The 20506-nt window shown below is 37.4% G+C and overlaps 1 protein-coding gene across 2 annotated transcripts in view; it reads right to left on the bottom strand.

The window, feature by feature from the left end:
• The window catches only part of KLHL32 (kelch like family member 32), a 294695-nt gene extending 274623 nt beyond the window's left edge, over positions 1–20072 (bottom strand). For both annotated transcript variants that reach the window (XM_027855902.1, XM_027855910.1), the window contains exon 1: positions 19921–20072. The gene's annotated coding sequence lies outside the window, so the exon portion shown is untranslated. The remainder of the gene's footprint in view (positions 1–19920) is intronic.
• Positions 20073–20506: the final 434 nt, after the last annotated feature.

Here is a 20506-nt window from a genome sequence, read left to right as displayed (position 1 = left end):
GGGTTTAAGAAAATGCTATCCCTTTTCTGCTCACCTCAAGGCTGTGCAGTGGTACATCCTGAACTCTGCTCTGGCCCATCCTATTCCCACTCAAGTGACCTCCCATTCCATGTTATGCCTCCCTCCTCCCATCAAAGATATTAATTCACTAATAGGTAAATGTACAATTTAGTCCATGGAACATTCAATACAGTTCATCCTACTTCCCTTATCCTGACCCTTTAAGATTCTCTTAAATCTCTAGCCCGTGATCTTTTTTGTCCCTCAATTATCCTTTTTTATGGTCCTGGAGAAACATGAAATAATTTATTTCAGTTTTTCTTAATAACTGTATTTATTTACCATTCAAAGCTTATTTTTTGTTGAAGTTTTTTTTTATTAATATTTAGTCTTAATTTCACAGAACATATTTTTTGAAGTTTCATCTTAAGCTCCTTCACTTTTGGAAATACCCTATTCCAATATTTTTCTGACTTCTCATAGTTACAAGGTAATTTTGAGTATGTGACCTACCATTCAAAGCTGAAGGTGTTTCTCATGGCTGATTGTGAAATTTCTTTTTTAGCAATGAAATTCTAACACGTAACCTCTATATACCTTGAAGTTTCAAATAGGGGAAGGGGATTTTCTCTCATGGCAAGCTGTAGAATTGTTCAATTACTACTTCATTACCCAGATTCAAAAGTAATGGAAAGCTTTCTGGTATTCAGATTTTCTAATATATCATGTTTCTTGGAGATCTATGATCTTTAACTTTAGTCTGCACATTCTATTTTCTATGGCAACTGCTTTAGTTTGAATAGAACTCTTGTTCTTTCAAAGTTGCTGTCCTTTGTTTCATTGCCACATATATTTTTGAGTCCCAGAACTGTCAATTTTCCTTTTCAGAATCTTTATTAGTTTGGAGAGATACTCCACTATGTGTTCTAAGTTATCTACTCTGTTGTTTATCTGTTATTTCTGCTTTGAGAGTTCAGATTTCTGTTCTTACTAATATCTTTTTTTTATGTTTCATTTATCTGTTGAATCATTCTTGAATCTCTTACTGTTTGTTATTCCATGACTTCAGGTGAATTTGCAGAATTCTTTTTATTACTGGTGAGTTTTTGTTCATTTTCTTCATTGTATAATGTTTATTCGATGTGTCATGATTTTTTTTTAATTTTTACACATTTTCCTTCTGAACTTATGAGTTTCACTGCAAGTTTATTTGTTTAAGAGCTAGGCTTATACCTAGCCTTTCTCTCTTAATCTTGTATTTCAGCCTTTTTCTTCTATTCCCTCGAGCTTGTCCCTAGCCTCTCTCCTCGCTCTTTGGCTCCTGTCTCTTCTATATTCCTTTCTACTAATGATTTCTACTAATTCTTACTTATTCTCTGTCTAGAGTAATCTCTGTGAAGAGAATATCAATTTCAGCTAATTTTCTAGTCCTCTTTTACTTGGGACAGAAACTTCTTTTCTATCATTAAGTTGTTCTCCCTTTTGTTAGGAGAACAAAGTTGTTTGAATTCTGTTTTGTTCATGGTTTGGATCATGTTTCTTGGTGGGACTGGGGAGGGGCTTGGAGTTTCTATCATGGGAGGATCAGGAAGGGTCCTTGTTTGGACCCTGAAATACAAGCCTCTGAGGCTGCTTACGTTGGCTATTTGTACCTGGCACACTTGATACATTGAGGGTAGATATGATGTATGGGTATTTTAAATATTCTAGTTCTCCAATGATATTCAAGAAGGTTTTTACTTTGTTCAGTGTTTTTATCTTTTTATCTTACTTCATCTTTAATTCTATGGTTTTAATGTATATTTCTTCATTAGGTTGGGGAGTTATATGGAAAATAACTATTCCCTCTTGCTAATCATATCTCCCTCATTGTATCCTCATGTTCTTAGACCCTTTGCATTGAGAAAGAAAAAAATGGAGAAAAGGTCAAGTGAAGGTTTCAAGTTCTGGTTCTGCCACTTACTACCTATATAACATTGACAAGTTACTTCCTCAGCCTGGGCCTCAGTTTCCTTCTTTGCAAAACAAGGTAATTTGTCTAGATGTTCCTCAGGTTCCTTCTAGCTCTAATTCTCTATGATTCTCCAGGATATAGTCTGAAAATATCATTAGACCACTAACAACAATAACATATTAGCAAACTCATACATACTAAACATAATCAGCAAGTATAAACTTTTTTTTCACCTTTTCTATTTGAAAAGTGGGAAGTTGATTAGAAATCCGAAAAAATACTAAATAAGTACTAAAAAGCAAGGAGGACCACCACCACTGAGAAAGAAAATGGCCTTCAAAAGGCATAATGATAATTCTGGAGACACAGCATCCCATTTTCCCAAATTTGCACCCTTTTTATCTTTAATTGTGTTCAGACATATAACAGTTTGCATAAATATATTATTCTATGCATCTACAATTTAGCTGAAATGTTGCTACTCACTGGTGTGTGGCATAAGCCAACACCATTTGGCATTTCTGAAGATTTTTTTTTTTCCAAACATAGCTGACACTGCCACAAATAAACATCATTCCTGGAAGATTAATGAAATGAAATAGCACTGTAGAGAAGTAATAAATATTCTAAATGTGCTTAGTTTTCATTCTGTTTAAAAATCTTATTTCTTAGCATTTTCTTTTTATTCTAATTCCATCATGATTATTTTTCTATTAATTTGTTTTAAAATAACTTGTAAATTTTCTCTCTGATAGCACTATTCCCTTTTATATGGAGAAGCCCAAATTGTTGGTCCCTGCTACCTATGGGAAAAATCAACTAAACCAAAGTACCATGATTAATCCTAAAGTAGGATTTAAATCAGGGCAGAAATAAGCCGTTCGATCTAATATAAAGGATAGTAAAAATCCCTGTCTGAGAATATTCTAATGAAGACTTTGGACCCACAAAGAAAATAAAAGTGCAAAAGAACAATGTACTCAATGACAACAATCATGTAAAGCAGAGGTGTCAAATATACAGATACAATACAACACTCTAGAATGAAACTTGAGCCAGATTAAAACGTAATTGGGAAATATTTAACAAAATAAATAAAAATACAATACAACATAGATAATGTTAATTTGTGGTTTTCTAAGTCAATGTCAATTGTCATTTCTATTTGACACCATTAATGTAAAAAACACTGAAGGACACAATTCAGATTATTACCATAATCAAATTCAGGTGAATGCTGTAATACTGGCAGATACGGTTGACATGTCAATTTTTTGCTTGTTTTTGTTTAAAAAAAAAGAAGAGTTCTATTTGGAGGAGGGGTAATGGGAAATGATAATTTTTAAAATATTATCTTAAAAGAATAATGCAGGTACTAATGCAGAATGAAAACAGTGCCCCAAAGAAAGGCACAGTCAAGGCAGCTGCTTGATAAATGCTCTTTTTCAAAAGGAAGTTCTGTGCATGGTGATGAATGTAAAAAAGATTAAATTCCCGAGCAGTGAGTGAAATCAAATTCATCCTGACTTCATTATATAAATAAGAATCATTTTTTGCTTGCATGCCTGTATCTGTTTGACTCCCTTTTTATTTATTCTGTAAATCTGACCACTTGACCTCCCCATGCAGTCATTATCAACAACACCCATGCTAGGAAGACCATCCCAGTCAGCAGCTGTGACTATGGCCATTACTTCCCACAAATGAGAGCAGATGGCCTAGCAGATGATTTTGGCAGAGTCTGACCAAATGCTAACCACCTAATGATGGCTGTGACATCACGACCATCTGATGGTAAATGTAGTTTCCCTGTGAAAAACGCTGTCATTTGTCAAAGCTTCACTCTACAGCCATCTTTCCCCTGGATCAGCAATAAGTTGTTTATGTGTGCTGTCCTAGTCTCTTTGCAATTTTAACTTGCGATTCTTCTTTCATTTGCTCCTTGAAAGCAAAAATTGTCTTACTGTTCTATCTGTATCCACTCTGATCCCCCTCCTTTGTACACAGCAAGCACTTAACAAATGCTTTGTTCATTCATTCATTCATTTATCGAAGAGATACATGAAGCTCTTCATCTGATATGGTAGAGAAAAAGGCATTTAGTAAAGCAAGTCCAATTCTTTACCATAATCATGTAACTTTTCATTTAATATTGAGGTAGTTGTTAAAACAGGATGAAAAACACAGCTAGGAAGTAAAAACTTACTGGGAATATGGATTCAGCTGACCAGCAACCAAGCCAATGTCATAGAAACTGATATACTCCTTTTAATAATAATAGCTAAAATACACACAAGCTGAAACTTCAAAAGAGCTCCTCTAAATTGTATTTCTAATAATCAACCTCACCATCTGTGATCCTGGTCATTTCTGTAAGTGTTAAAAGCACACTTATCAACCCTGCAAGCTTCCTAATTGCAAGCTTTCTTGTACACACACATATACACACTCGTGCGCACACACATGTCAACTGAGTATTTGCACAATACCTAAGCCTGATGGTAATGCTTCATGGCGGTAGTGTTTTCAGATTGGAAAAATCCCTTCCCTAAAATTCACCCCCAAACTCCCTATTGATTGTAAATGGAACTAAAGCTAATCACAGAAGAAGAATCCACACACCTATCGCTAAAACAGGAATCCAGAGCACAGCTAAAAACCCTCACACCGGAGCTGTACCTTCCCTGAGTCTCAGTAAGGACAGAGTATTGATTCTGAAAAGCCAATTCAAACCTGTGAGCCATAGAAGGCTTCACAAAAGAAGCAAACAAAAAAGCTATATCTCCAAACAATTGCATCTTCTCAACCAAAACCCTGCTTTGGAAATCTATTATTGTTGAAGCACCAACAGTAGGAACCAAAAATCAGCTAACAGCTAGAAAGGATCTTGGTTATGACAGAACTGATGGCATTGTATAAACGCATACATTTTACTCACAACTTAATAAATATTTGTTGAATGAATGAATAAAAAAAAATTGACCTTAGACTTGACTTTTTTTGCTATCCTTTGCAAAGGTGATTGGAAAAATAAAAGGAAATGTGGGAGGGGAGGGGAATGGCCGAATTAAGAAAGGGAGTCAGGCTTTTTGGAGGCTGACATTAAGCCCTAGCCCAGAATGAAAGTCTTTAGATCACACCCACACACCCCATAGCTGGCAATCCTTAAAAGTAGATTGAGGGATTCAGTCACTGACACACATCTGTCCCATAGATTTTGCTGATCAGGCACAACTAGGGCAACATGGCTGGGACCTGCCAGCATGCCCTGCCTTTCAAAATAGAAGCTCCCTAAATCTCCCCAGAAATAATACTGGTGGCTGCTTGTGACAAACCATCAGTATTATAGCCAGTCAACAAACATTTATTTGGTATCTCCTATCTGCCAGGCACTGTGCTAAGCCAAGCTCTGGCAATATAAAGAAAGGCAAAAACAGTTTCTGCCCACAAAGAGCTTACAAGACAGCATGTAAATAACTAAGTACATACAAAATATATACAGAGAAGATAGCTGCTAATCTGAGAAAGGAAGGCATGGGGGGGAGGGGTAAGGGATGTAAGGCAACTGGACAGGTCTCCACAAAAGATGGGATTTGAGCTTATTCTCAAAGGAACCCAGGGGAACTAAGAGGCAAAGATGAAGGAGCAGAGCATTGGGGGACAGCCAGCTCAAAAGCAAAGAGAGGAGAAGAGGTGTTCTGTTCAAAGGATTCTAAATAGGCCAGCTTTTCTAGATAATAGTGTGTGAAGGGGAGTGAAACAGAAAAAGAAGGGGCCAGTTTATGAGGAGCTTTAAAGGCCAAACCAAGGTCTTTATATTTGATCACGGAGGTAACAGGTAGCTAGTGGGGCTCAGCAGAGTTATAGTCATACCTAAACTTTAGAAAAATCACCTTGGCAGCTAAGTGGATGGTAGACTGGAGACCAATTAGAAAGCTACTGCAATAGTCCTGACAAAGAGAGATTAGAGCCCAAGAACAATTTCAAGAGGATAGCCTCTCATCACTTAAAGGGTGAGGACCTGTGTTTTAGAGGACTGGGAGATGCAATCCCACAAAAGATGGCACTGTTTTCTAGAGTAGCTTTATGAGCAAAAAAAAAAATTTCCTTACTCCCTTCATCTGTCCCCATTCCTTCAAAAGTCCTGAATACCAATGATGAAGTAAATCTTGCTATGGTCAAACTCCGCTATATTGGATACCATTAATACAAAAAGGAAGACAGTGTAGTGGGATAAGGAAGCAGAAACACAAAAATAGATCATATACTACTGACTATCATGGGGGCTTCTACCAATTTTGCAGTGGCCAATATAGAGCAATCTACAAAAAAAAAAAAGACTTTGTGGGAAAAGCACAAAAAACCAAGGTTCAATCTATGGTGGCATTGGTATGATAGGGCTTCTGGGTGTATCTCTATTCTGTATGGGGGACAGGAGAGGGACAGCAGTCCTCTAGGACAGGTCACCAAAAGTAGTATCAATGGAAGAGGAAGAGAGAGAGAGAGAGAGAGAAAGAAAGAGAGTGCTTGTGTCCCTAGGGCACCTAGGTAGGTAGTGATAACCTATATCCTAGCTTTAGCCTAAAACCATATACTATATTTCACTGCGTAATAGTCACAGATTTTATGCCAAATTTTTTGCCAAAAAGCGAGGTATGACCATTATGTGAAGACTTTTTTTTTTAATTGTGCCAGTATTACTTAAAAGTCACTTGTTACTAAGCTGTTCGCTGGCAGACAAACTGTACAGTTTAGCTAGCATGGGAAGATGCAAGTCTTATCATATCACATGACTTACTCGCTTACACCTACCCGCTTGCCCCCCTTGCACCTACAGCCCTTCATTGGATTGAGTGACAATACCATCAGTACTGCAGTGCTCTAAACAAGCCATGCAAGTTGGCTTTTGGAAATATACTGACAACACGGTGTGACGATAACTCTAGGCTCACAATGCATGAGATATAAATGCATATTTATATACCACTGATGAATAATTGCTACTATTTACCTTTTAAGCAGCTCAACAAACAGAACTATACCATGCAATTACATGATGAAAGGTTATACACCAATCTGTGGACTAAAAAACAGGGTGCGACAATTATGTGAGGGTGACAATTATGGTACCAACTTATTCTACTCTTCTATCCCTAAGAAGAATGCTCCTTATAAGGACATTTGCCATAACAAATAAGGGCAGCTGGGGAACAACAGGATATATGGAGATGGTATTCTGAAATGCAACAAACATATAGGCAACACAGAACAACAAGGAATGCAATGAAATGAAACACAAGTTAAAAGAATATATAGCATGGCTGTAATCTTCTTGGAAATGAATGGAATGGGCAATCCAGCTTGGTCTACAGCAGTGAAAAGTTGGGCAACTTTTTTGGATTAAAGCCATAGGGCAAAAAGTGGGTATCAAAGATACGGTCAGAATGGCACCAGGATCTGAACATAAAGGTTGTGATCACAAGTCAATGAAGGTCATAGAATCAAAGAATCCAAGATTCACTGCCAGAAGAGACTTTGTAAGTCATCAAGTCTAACCACTCCCCTTCATTTTACAGATGAGGACACTAAGACCCAAAGTTAAATTACTTGGCCAAGGTCACACAAGCAGTAAGTGATAAAGCTTGAATCTGAAATTAGGTCCTGACTCTAAATCCAGCTCTTTACATACTTCCAGGGGCACGAAGAAAGACCAAGACATTACAAACCAGTTTTTCAAACCATCTCTACCAATGATTAGCAATAGCCTTCAAAAAGTGATAGTACATAGCTCTGGATGGGTACACATTTAGCCCTAAGCACCTAAAAGAAGATAAAAAGAAACAAGATTACAGACAAATAATATTTCTGAGAACTTACAAAAGGCAAACTTCATTACAACATTTTCTTAAGACTCCTGATTACAATTCCATAGCTGTATTTCCTCTATGGTGTTAGTATAGGAATGACTGGTGAAAAATTTCACAGTCTCAGAATAATTTGATTCTATGTACAAGAAAGCCCTGTCATAGGAAGAACATTTTTAAACACTAGACCACTAAACAGTAGCCTGCTTTCAGGAAAAATAGTACACTGTGAAGCAAAGTCAAGAATATTGTAGCAATTATAAAATCAGTATCAAGTGTCCAATTCATTTGGTTACCTCAATTAGAAATATTTTTTTTATTAAATAATAACTTTCCCTCTGATGGGAAAGTGACAGAAAAGGTGAGAGTGAGGGAGAAGCAAGGAGTACAGATCTAGTATTATTTTACATTAAAAGCATACATTCTGAGGGTAAAACCCAATTATGTAGTAACAAATTGCTAATTTAGCGGGACTGTACACAGGAATAAGAACAGCATCACTTTTCTCATAATACGTAAGATAAAGTTTTTCACCCTGATAAGAAAATGTAATGTCTTCACCATGTTAGCGTTCTCTACTGTATTTTAATGGATTAGGGGACAATGAATATAAAGATGAAAAGAGGTATGACTCTCAGTTGGAAAAGGTCGTAACTCTAGGAGCAGATGACATTGGCTAAGTTTCCATTTCTTTCTAACCTATTGGGAAGAGAAGATATCTTGTCCTTGGATTTCATCAGTATGGGGAATCTGTGTGAAAATTCTTGGCACTGATGTAAATCAGACTATTTCTCTGAAATTTATAGATGAAAAGGCTTGCGTAAGATTCAAAGAGGATAAGTGACTTCCTATGGTCACAGAGCTATCTTGTAATCAGAAGACAGGCTTGAACTCAAATCTTCCTGATTGTAAGGATGATCCACTATCCACTAGGCACCTTGGTCTGCAGACACAGTTGAGTGAATGGTATTTTTCAATGCCAATCGGGGACTGGTTAGACTTGCTGACTTATAAGGTCTCTTCTGGCTATAAATCTATGATTTTATGACATTCACTGACTTGTGAACTCAACTCTTATGTTTAGATCATGATGCCATTTGATTTCTCTTTGATGCTCACTGTTTGACCTATGGCTTTAATATAAAAAAAAAAAGCCTCACTTTTCTATTCTTCTGGCCAACCTGGACTGCCCATTCAAGTCATTTTATCACTGATGAAATTACAGATCCCTATTACATTTACTTATTTCAGACCCGATGGCCTCTGAGCTCCACCTAAGTTCTAGCTTTATGATCCTACGATCCCTCCCAGTTCTAGATCCTATGAACCTATAACAACAAGGGTTTTCTCTTACTTCATTTGAAAATAAATTTCTTTTGTCATTAATTTTAGCCTTGGAATTGAAAAAAATGGTGCCTGAGGCAAAGCCATGATTATCAAAGAAAACTTCGTGTTGATCTAATAGTTTCTATTCAAGTTTGCAAGCTGCCCCTTTATTAACAGTTTTTAGATAATTTCACCGTAGGTCTAATATCAAGTGCTTATAACAAGTTAGATATTTTAACATGCATAAAACAAACATGACAGAGAAAAGCAAACATAACAAACTCTGAGATTAAATCTGCAAATGGTTCATGACTATTATCACCTATGGGGAATAACAGGGTACATCCATCACTTGGAACTGGCTAAACTCCAGATAATACAGTAAACAAAAAGCATTCAACATGAAAATCACTAAGATGGAGAGCAAGATGGTCTGAGATAAGTTCCAAATGTCTACTTTCCCAATTAGAGAAAGATATAAAATCATCTATGAGAACGACTAACTGGAGAAAAGTAATTTAGAAATACGGCAAAACTGTCATACCTCAAAAGGGGCAAAGAGAAACAAAGTAGGGGCAGTAGGTGGCACAGTGGATAGCGCTCCATTCTTGGAGTCAGGAGGACCCGAGTTCAAATTTGGCCTCAGACACATAACACTTACTAGCCGTGTGACCCTGGACAAGTCACTTAACCCCATTGCCTAGCCAAAAAGCAAGAAAATAAAAGAGTAGCAAAGTAGAGTGCATAGTAGAGGTGGGGCTAGAAGAGGTCATCAGTGTCTACAGAGAAGTATGAGGAGGAGACAAAGGAGAGACCATGCTAAGAGAAACCATTTATTTAACTTAAAGTGGAAAAAAAAAAGACAATTAACCTCTGCACAATGCCTTCCATTTTTCCATATTTAAAAAATTCTAACAACCAAACTTTTGTCCAATCCCACCTATACCCCAATTTTGGAAAAGGATTTTACTCTCACACATTTGCTGACAACATAACTTTCCAGTGCAAACCAAAAGTTTAAATGACTTTACTGGTAGCTACACCAGTTAGTCACGCACAAAATGCATTAATTAATAGCAGTGTCATCCTGGATGTACATAGGATCAAATGACATGGGGTATTTTGGTAAATGTTTAACAACTGACTGAGAAAAAAAAATGTGCCCATGACACACTTTTAAATTTAGTTTGCATTTTTAACATTTCCTCCATCAGATTTTTTAAAAAAATTTTTGGTAAATAGTATTTTATTTCTCCAATTACATGTAAAGGTTGTGTGCAACATTCATTTTTTGTAGGATTGAGTTTCAAATTTTTTTCTCCCTCCCTCCCATTCCCCCCTCCCCAAGACGGCAAGCAATCTGATATCGCTTATACATGTGCAATCATGTAAACATATTTCCACATTAGATATGTTGTAAAAGAAGAAACAGAACAAAAGGGGAACGCCATACCAAAAAAAAAAAAGTGAAAATAGTATGCTTCAATCTGCATTCAGACTCCATAGTTCTTTCTCTGGATGTTTCTCCATCACTTTTAAGTCTATACAATTAATAAAACAATAAGTAAAGCCCTGATCCGTGGCATTTGCAGGTTTCCAAGGTGTAAATACTCATATTAAAGATTTAACAATCACTTCTCACTACAAATGTCAGACCCCTGAAAATAATCACAGAATTGTAGACTCAGAAAGGAGCCTATTCTTTTCCCCCTCCCTCTTTCTCTCTCACCCACCTCCCCCGTCCCCCAACATATACACTGCATTCAGAAATCTCTTCAACATTCCAAAAAGTTGGTGATCCAATCTCACTTTGAATACTACCAGTGACAGAGAACTCACAACTATGTGGTAGCCCATTTCAGTTGTTTTTAACACTTCTAATTACTAAAAGATTCTTCCTGGAATTGAATTATAGGGTCAAAGATTTCAAATTGGAAGAGACCTTAGAGAGTTCAACCTGAAGAAACTGAGGTCCAAAGATATTAAGTGACTTGCCCAGTAACATAAAACTTGTAAATGCCTAGGATAGGGACTGAATCCAGGTATTCCCAACTCCAAGTGCAAGGCTCTAATCTGCCTCTGCACTGCCTCTCTAATGAAAATCTCTGAATCTGCACTCTTTGATCTTAAAATCTCCCCTCTGAAACAAGACAGAACTTGTTTAATCCAGGGACTCTTAACCTTTTTTGTTACGGACCCCTTTTGGCATTCTGATGAAGCCTGTGGATCCCTTCTCAGAATAATGTTTTTAAATGAATAAAATAACACACATAGGATTACAAAGGAAGTCAGTTATATTGAAATACAAATCATAAAAATATTAACTAAATCACTGGTCCAATTTCTTCTCTACATGACAGTTCTTCAAAATTTTAAAGACAACTATCATATAACTTCTAAATCTTTTTTCCATATTAAGTTTCTCCAGTTCCTCCAATCATTCTGTATGACACTGTTTCCACCCTGGTTACTCTTCTCTGGAACCACTCTAGGTTGTCAGCATACCTCTTACAGTGTACTTCCTAGTACCAAACACGATACATCAAATTTGGTTTTACCAGTGAAGAGTATAGAGGGAATGTCACCTCTTATGTGGGCACTATGCTCTATTAATTCAGCCTAAGGCAAATATCAATCTTTGGCAGTTACTTCATTGGTTCACATTGAGTCTATAGTCAACTAAAACTCTTAGGTTACATGTTGTGCCAGTGAGTTAGATCTCTTGGCCCTACCCTGGCATAGTACAGGATTTTGCATTTATACCTATTAAGTTTCCATCCCGTTAATTTCATCCTAATGTTGTACCCTGTCAAAAATAATTCAAACGTTGTTAGCTATGCTTTCCAGCTGTGAACCATATGCCAATTTGATAATCATGTATTCATATAAGTCCTTGATAAAAAATTTTTGAAATTAAGAGGTTCCCAATGAGACAGCACAATGGTGCATCACTGGAGATCTCATGCTATGCTAACATCAATTCATTAATCAATGCTCCTGGCAAAAGATTTCTCAAAAAGTGATAAATCCATCCAACTGTCCTATTCTCCTTTTTTTATGGCCTTTCCATAAAGATATCATAAAAGACTTTACTGATTGTTTACTGAAACCATGATATACCTTTTCTATGACATTCCCCTTGACCTAAAAATCTAGGGGTCCACTGGCCTAAGTCATGTATCCTAGAGTTGTCCTAATAAAGTATTAACAAGTTGAAGCAGCTTCAATCAACAAAGTCTGAAGACTCCAGGGTTAGGGTATCCACTAGCAACCTTTTAGGGCAGTCTATCCCACCTTTGGACCACTTTCATTGCTAGAAGTTTTCTATACATTAATCTTAAATCTGTTTTTCTACTACTTCCACCCACAAATTTCAGTTCTATCCTCTAGGGTAAGGGGTTCTTAAACTGGCATCCATGAATCTTTAAAAATATTTTCATAACTGTATTTCTACATAATTAGTCCCCTTTGTAGTCCTATGTATTTTATTCATTTGGAAACATTATTTTGAGAAGGGGTCTCTAGGCTTCCCTACACTGCCGAAAGGGCCCATTACCCAAAAAAGGGTAAGAATTCCTGGTCTAGGGCGAAGCAGAATAATCCAAGTATCTCTTCCACATGGAAGTGCTTCAAATACTTAAAGCCAGTTAACATGCCTCCTCTGAATCTTCTTCAAGATGAACATAGCTTGTACTTTCAAATTCAAAAAATATTTATTAAGCACCTACTACATGGAAGGCACTGTACTAGGTACTGAGGATATGAAGACAAAAATTAAACGATCCCCACCCTCAGGAAGCTTACATTCTACTAAGAGAATATGACATGTACACAAATAAGTTACACTTATGAAATAATTTGAAGAGTGGCAGAGTATGAACAATTGAGGGGCATCAAGAAAAGCTTCCAATAGTTAATTCCTGAAACACTGAAAACGTGAGCATTCTAAGAAGTGGTGGGTAGCAAGGAAATAATGCCTTCTGAGCATCAGGAACAGCAGATGAAGAAGCACAGGGACTGGGGCATGGTGAATTCAGGAAATAGCAGATCAGTCTGGATAGAAGGTGGAGTATCTGAAGGGAAGTATTATGAAATATCACAGAATTAAACAAAAGATAAGGCTCCTATTTTTGAAGAGTCTTTTGCAGAATCCATTGGCAAACTGACAGATACAACAGCAGCCAAGAGACCTGACCTTGAAAAAACCAGAGCCAGGCTGCAAAACCCAAGGAAGAGAGCACCACAAAAGGCTACATATGAAGAAGATACAGCCATTAACCATAGAACAAGATAAAAGTATATTCATGGAGGAGAAGATTAAAGGAATCATTCTTTTTCATCACTCTCATACTTAGAAATATCTCTATCTGCCAAGATCCCTTAAATTATAAAATGCAGAAGTGAAATCAAACCTTTCTCTAGACACCTGGTAAAAGGTATGTGAAACTCATTCCCTAATAAGATAACCCTGGTAATATCTATTTTTCTGCTCCTTTTAACTGTTTCATTATTGTGTTTTGTTTCATTACTTTAAAAAAAACTGTTAATCATCCCATTTTGTTTTCTATTTAAATTATGTAAGCCATTTCAAGTTCTAGAAATAAATCAGATATAAATATTCAATAAATAAAAATAAGAAATTACCTTTGGAGTTTTGTTTTCATTCCTTCACTTATCATCATATTCTCTTTATCACAAAGTTTATAAGACATAATCTTATACATATATATACACACACACCATGCTTACTCGCAAACTCTTTATTATAAACTTTTCTTACCATTTTAAGAAAAGAAACCTATTAAGTTTTCAGACTTTCATTCTATTTGTAGAATCACAGGAGACAGAGTTGGAAGCAACTTTAGCAATGATCTAATCTAACTCCTTCATTTTCCAGATGAGAAAACGAGGTGGAGAGGCTAGGTGACTTGTCTCTAATAAAATAGCTAACTGTTGTTTTTCAGTTGTTTTCAGTCATGTCTGACTCTTCGTGACCCCATTTGGGGTACAGCAAGTGTCTGAGCTAGTAAGTGTCTGAGGCTGCACTTGAACTCAGGTCTTCCTGACTCCAGGCCTGGCACTCGATCCACTGCACCACCTAGCTACCCTCAAAATAGCTAAACTGGGATTCAAACCCAGACAAGTCCCGTGTACTTTTTACTATTATACTGCCTCCTCTTACTATTGTACATCAATTTATATAAGTAGATGCAGTAGATATGAGGTCAACTCAGCATACATTCTGACAGTCCTACCAAGTCATAAAATCTTGGCAAGGTCCCAGTGATGGCCTTTGTATGCTGTTTGAGGACCACTCCACTTAAGTACAGCAAGGTTCATCACTAAGGTAAGCCTAGGTGATGAATTTTTCAGCCTGGCAATTCTTCCTTTTACATCACTCTTCTCACACTGAAGAATAACAATCTAAAGACAAACACTGCAAATGAACAATGAATGGGGCCCAGAATTGACCAGGAAGAGGAGAGCTGGCTGGATTGCCTTTGGAAAACTGCATAATTCTTTTAATGACCTCAACCTTCTCTCTCGGTAGGGGGAAGGAGCATCTTTTTAATAACAACAATCTTCCCGTTCAACTAAGTCAAAAGTGTCTTAAGAAAGAAAATGAGTATGACTCTAAGGTAAATGTGGCCCTGTATAATCAGGCAGCAGCATATCACAAAAAAGGAAAGCAGTAATATAAAGGATGTCATTAAAGAAATGCATGATTGAAAAAAGAAGATGGACTGGTCATTTGGCAAGAACAAGAGATAAATGATGGAAAGCCCACATATTCCACTGGTAGCCCAATAATTTTAGAAGAAGGTGAGGACCCCCACCTATAACACTGGGCCACATGGAAGGAGTATCACAAAAGCAGGCACAGTGTAAGAGCTGCGTTCTTGGAAGAAATGCTCATATCAACAAGCTCACAGATTCATTTGAGAATTTGACACTGGCAACTCTCTATACCACAGACTTCCTCTGCATTTCTTATCCTCTGTCTCAATAAAACATAAACCCAAAAAACTGAGTAAACTCTAAGTCTGCACTTTCACTCAATTCTGAAATTCCTAAATAGTCTTTTATTGTCGCAAGTACAATGAAGAATCTTGGGAAAGTTCAGAAATTAGGATTAAAGTTCAGAAATTAGGATTATGCTTTGCAGAAAGGATATGATGTTTATGTTTTTTACAACTGTATTTTTTTCCACCCTTGAAGTCACTAGACCATAAGGAAACCCAAGGTAACAAAATTCCTTCTACAAATGCAGTTTCTCTACAATTACAGTCTTAGAAAGTTTCCTAGGGTATTGAAGAAGTTCAATGCCTTGTTCAGAATCTAATAGCTAGATTGTGTCAGAGGCAGGCCTTAAGCCCAGGTCTTTCTAGCTCCAAGGCCACCTCTCTATCCACTATCCTGCCCCTACCATTATACCAAGAAATTTTCAACTAAGAAAGCAGTAGGGCTAATACAAAATCCTGCTTAAGAAAGGAATCGCTGACAAAAACAGTTGTTCCCATCCATTATCAACTCCTGGTCTCTCTCAGGACAACCTATCCATGACCAATCAGCCAGAGATAGAAAAGTCCAGGGTCAATGTGTTTAATTCACAAAGCAACAATTCACTAAGTGATAATTATATTTGAAGTACCATAGTCAAGCTGATTAGCATTTGTGGTTTAAATGATGAGTGATACTATTGACATCTAACAGGTCAAATTTAATATTAAAAATTATATTGACCAAAATGTTGCTTCATGTTGGCTGACTGCTCTGTACAGTTATGACTGCATAATAACTTCATGTTTTACTAGAACTAATAATCATATGGCATTTTCCTGCCTGGATATCAAAGCTACTATATTAACTTATTCATTCTCACAATAACCAAATTATTGGACAGCAAAAACAATAAATTCAATCACCTCATCTGGAAAAACAGACCTGTGAGGAATGATTTCTAAAAAGGCCCTGTAAGGGCTAGAAATCAAACAAACTTCTTGGCTCCTAGTTCAGTCCATTAGACATATAACAGGACTTATCCTAGTACATAGTAGTAATAATAGTCATTTTTAAAAAAACTTATTTTAAGAAAAAAAGAATTTTGAACTTAGACCAATAATCAGAAAAACTCAAAACTCTAGATGCCATGGAAGCTAAGAGTAGCCAATGCTCCACGGTATTAAGACATTCTGAAAACCTTAAGAGAATCTAATGTTTTGTGTCTGGCTTTAAACAAGCTCTCACAAGAGAGCTCTTGATTATCCATACTAATGGAGAGGTGAAGAGGTAGAGATAATATAAACTAGAAAATAATCTTAAAGTGGTTTGTCTCACCCTGGAGGACAGGCAAAGAGAAAGAGGGAAACATATACACATGCAGATAGATAGACAGACAGAGATATACACACGTGTGTGCATGTACACACACATGCATACATACACATATTATTCACCCCAGCTGTGCAAAGTCAGAGATAGATGGAATAAAATAACCCTTTCAATATACCCTTGTTGTCAGACTCTTGAGATATCCAATTACAGGAGCAACTAATTGTAAGATGGTCAACCAATTCCCTTACATAATCCACAAAGCTGATAGTCATATTCATCACTAAGAATTGATTGATATTTTTAAAATAATATATTCCAGTCACTTAAGCCAAAATTCATGAAGAGGACTTAGAGCTGGAAGAGACCTTCTAAGGTCAACATTTTCTAGATGTAGAAACTAAGGTCGGTCCAGAAATGTTAAATTGCTTGTCGAAGATAGTTAGAACCAAGTTCAAATACTACCTCAGACATTTACTAGCTGTATGAGCCTGGGCAAATCACCTAACCTCACTGTTTCTTCATCTATAAAAAGAGGGAGATGAACCTGTAACCTCTAAGTCTAACCTCTAAGGTCACTTCTAGCTCTAAATCTTCGTTCCTACAATCTACAAGACTACTGTAATTGTTCAAGCTAGAAGTAGTGAAGACCTCAATTGGGCTAGCAGAAATAAAAACATGGGGGTAAATCTGAGCAATAACGGGCACAGAATCAATAGGACTTGACTGAAAAACTATCACATACACAGTGAGTATTGAAGAAAATAAAGCCCAAGATAACAACTAAGTTATAAGCCTGGGTGATTGAGAGAATGTTGGTATCACTAGAAGAAACAGGAAACATAGGAGGAAGAGCAAGTATAGGGAGAAATATGATGACTTTTTTGTTATATTGAGCTTTAAATGCTGAGGTGAAAATGTCAACTGGAAATGCAAAAATATTGCTAATATACAGGCATATCTCACTTCAAAAAACAAGGCAATAGATGTGTTCTTGAAAAGTCACACACAAAGCAAAATATTTGAAGTGGAATTATTTATTCATTTAACTTGCTTTCTGAATTTCAGATAAATTTTGTGTTTATTTCTGAATGGCTGACCTTCAAATGGTCTTTTCCCCCTCCTCTACTCCCACTGCACTGGCTTCTTGTCCCCTGGCTATCTTTGTAAAGGACACTTAAAGGAATTAGGATAACCCCAGCATTTAAGGGAACTCTATGACTCATCCTTTTCAAAAGCAAGAAGTTCTATTGGTAAAGTGAATCACCAAGTCTTAATATACACAGATTATAAATTTATATATTAGTTTTCTAAAATCAGGGCATATTTGTAGTAAGATAGCTGATTTTTAAGTGAACAGAAATCAGAAAACTCCAAATTACTGTGACTATATTGGCCATAATTGCTTTTCCTTGTTCACAATAGCATTCTATTACATTTTATTATATCTTGCTTCACATAAGTCATAATTTAGCTTCCTAATTTAGCTTGTTTGTATTATTAACAATAGTATTGATTACAGGACTTATCTTTATATAATCTGTTTAAATTTAATAAAGCACTAAGAAAACCTTTATTTTGCTTTGCTGAAAAATGGAACAAAGAAAAATACAAAATAAACATTGATTTCAACGTATGTCACTGGGTATTTATTAGGTAAGTAGTGTCACTGATGAAGGAATTACATATAATTTTCCAAAATGTAATGTAATTACTAAATATAAAATTTCATATCATGTACTGATCCTCTGAGTTCATATATTGTAGGTCAAATCAATATGCACCTGAGGCAATAATATGAAAAATTTTAACTCAGGCAACAAGAGACCTAGGCAAAAACACTTGCCAGAGTTAGTGGGCATGCTTTTAAGGCTATCATAAAAATTAAAGCCATTAAAAAAAACTAAAAAGATATAAATAACTAGCTTCCTCTATCCTCACTTTACTACAGTCTCCAAGGAAAAGCAATACACTAAAGGTTTTCATTGACATCAATTTACTTGTTCTGGGCCCACCACTACATGTGCTCATTCTGACATCTGAATATTTAAAAGTTGGCAACATTTTTGTTCATATTTCTAAAATAAAGCATTCTGAGCACATGTTTAAATGTGCCCCAACTGCTAAGTCACCTCTGCCTGGGCTATATAATTACAGTGGGGGGGGGGGAGAACCAATTTAAACTGTTTGAATGATCATACAGCCAGAGAAACCAACAAGGGAGTTGGGGAAAAAACAAACAAACAAACCAGGAGTATTCATAAGTATGAGCAAAGGAATACCAAAGATCCAAGAACAACTAAATAAAGATGAAAAAGCAATAGTGATAGATACACATACTACACATACACATATGCATATATATGTCTAATGAAGATTAATATAAATATGTTTAGCATAATTATTTATATCATCACAGCATAGCTCCTCGGAAAGAACACTAGATTTAAAGGACCTCAAGTTGAAATACCACTTTGCCACTTCTGAGGCCTTGGACAAATCACTTTTCTGGGCCTCAATTTCCACATCTGTGAAATGGAGAGTAGATGACTTCAAACTTTCCAGCTCCAAGTATGCATATATACATATATATATATATAAAAATATATACATATATAAACGTACACACACATATATATACATAAGTACGTACATATGCTTAAAAATACTCATCTAAAGTGTTATCGATAACATCATTATATTAATGTATATTAACATATGTATATTAATAATATACAGGAAAACGAATATGCTCAAATTATTTTTTATTTTTAACATCAAGAAGGTATTCACTCATTTTAGCTCATCGGCACCCTCTAATTACAAGATTTTACTAAAATGACATGAAGCATGAGGATTTGCTTACGATGGAAATAGCATTGTTTGTAGTAAGATTAGTTTCTAACAATTCAAAATTTTGTGAGTGGAAAAATCCTGTTCTGCGATCGTCCCCTCATCCCTCCCTCTCCCTCCCTGAACCAATTATACCCTGCAATCCCCTCTCAAAGTTGAATGAAAATGTTGTCTAAATACTTCAATAATCACACAAGGACTCCAATTAAAGAATGCTAGACTAACACCACCACCTCCTCAATGTATTTTATCGCCAAAGTCACAATAAAGAAGGGCATTTTAAAAAGATGTTCTTTGAATAGAAGTCCCCAAGCTGATGTTTAATCAGGTCTCCGTGGCAACCAAAGAGGCAGCACATCTTACGCTGGGGTGGGTGGGGAGAGCAAACTCCAAGGTGGGAAGAATAAGTAAGTGGAGTAGTAATTTCCTGGCGTTGCCAAGACACTGGCTGCAGGCTGCGTGGCCCCAGACCCTGACTCAGGCTCGGGTTTCTCCTCCCACCGGGATGTGGCCTGCCTCCTACCCGACTCCTCCACCTGTTTCCCGGAGCCGACGTTGAACAGGTTTAAAAGGAAAGAGAGACGTGCTTACCCGAGGACAGGGATCAGTCTGATTAGGTAACGGCGGCGGCGATGGTGGCAGAGGGTGGCGGCGGCGCAGACACCAGCCTCCGACCTTTCCCCGAGCGAGCGAACGAACGCACAAAGGGCTTGGGCTCAGCCCCACGAGGCTGCAGAGCTGGAGGGGTGTATCGCGCCCGCTTCTCCTCTCTGGTTTGGGGAGTCAGCTGTGCCGAGCAAGAACGAGTGAGTGTGTGAGTGTGTGTGTGTGCGAGGGTGTGCTGCCCTCCCGGACTACGGCTCGCTCTCTCTGCCTTCCTAGTAAACAGAGCCCAGAAGCAGGCGTTTGCAGCTGCCCCCGCGACCGTCTGGCTGGGCTGGCCCCGGGCGGGCCGGAGCGCGGGGAGGTTCACCTCCGCAGCCCCCGGGCGCAGCGCGCGCTGCCAAGGCTGAGCCGAGCTGAGCCGAGCGGGGCTCCGCCTCCTCTGTCCCCCGCCCCGACCGGCACGCACGCCTGGTCCTTAATCCCCCCCACCAACCACCCACTGCACTCTTCTCTTCCTCCCCCGCCCCAGCTCCAGCAGGCATACAGGTCCGTTCAGTCACGTGCGCATTCG

The sequence above is a fragment of the Vombatus ursinus genome, unplaced genomic scaffold (assembly GCF_900497805.2).
Source record: "Vombatus ursinus unplaced genomic scaffold, bare-nosed wombat genome assembly UNPS02000582.1, whole genome shotgun sequence".
Taxonomy (NCBI): Eukaryota; Metazoa; Chordata; class Mammalia; order Diprotodontia; family Vombatidae; genus Vombatus; species Vombatus ursinus.
Note: the sequence above shows the minus strand (reverse complement) of the source record. Positions and strands in the feature narration are given on the sequence as shown.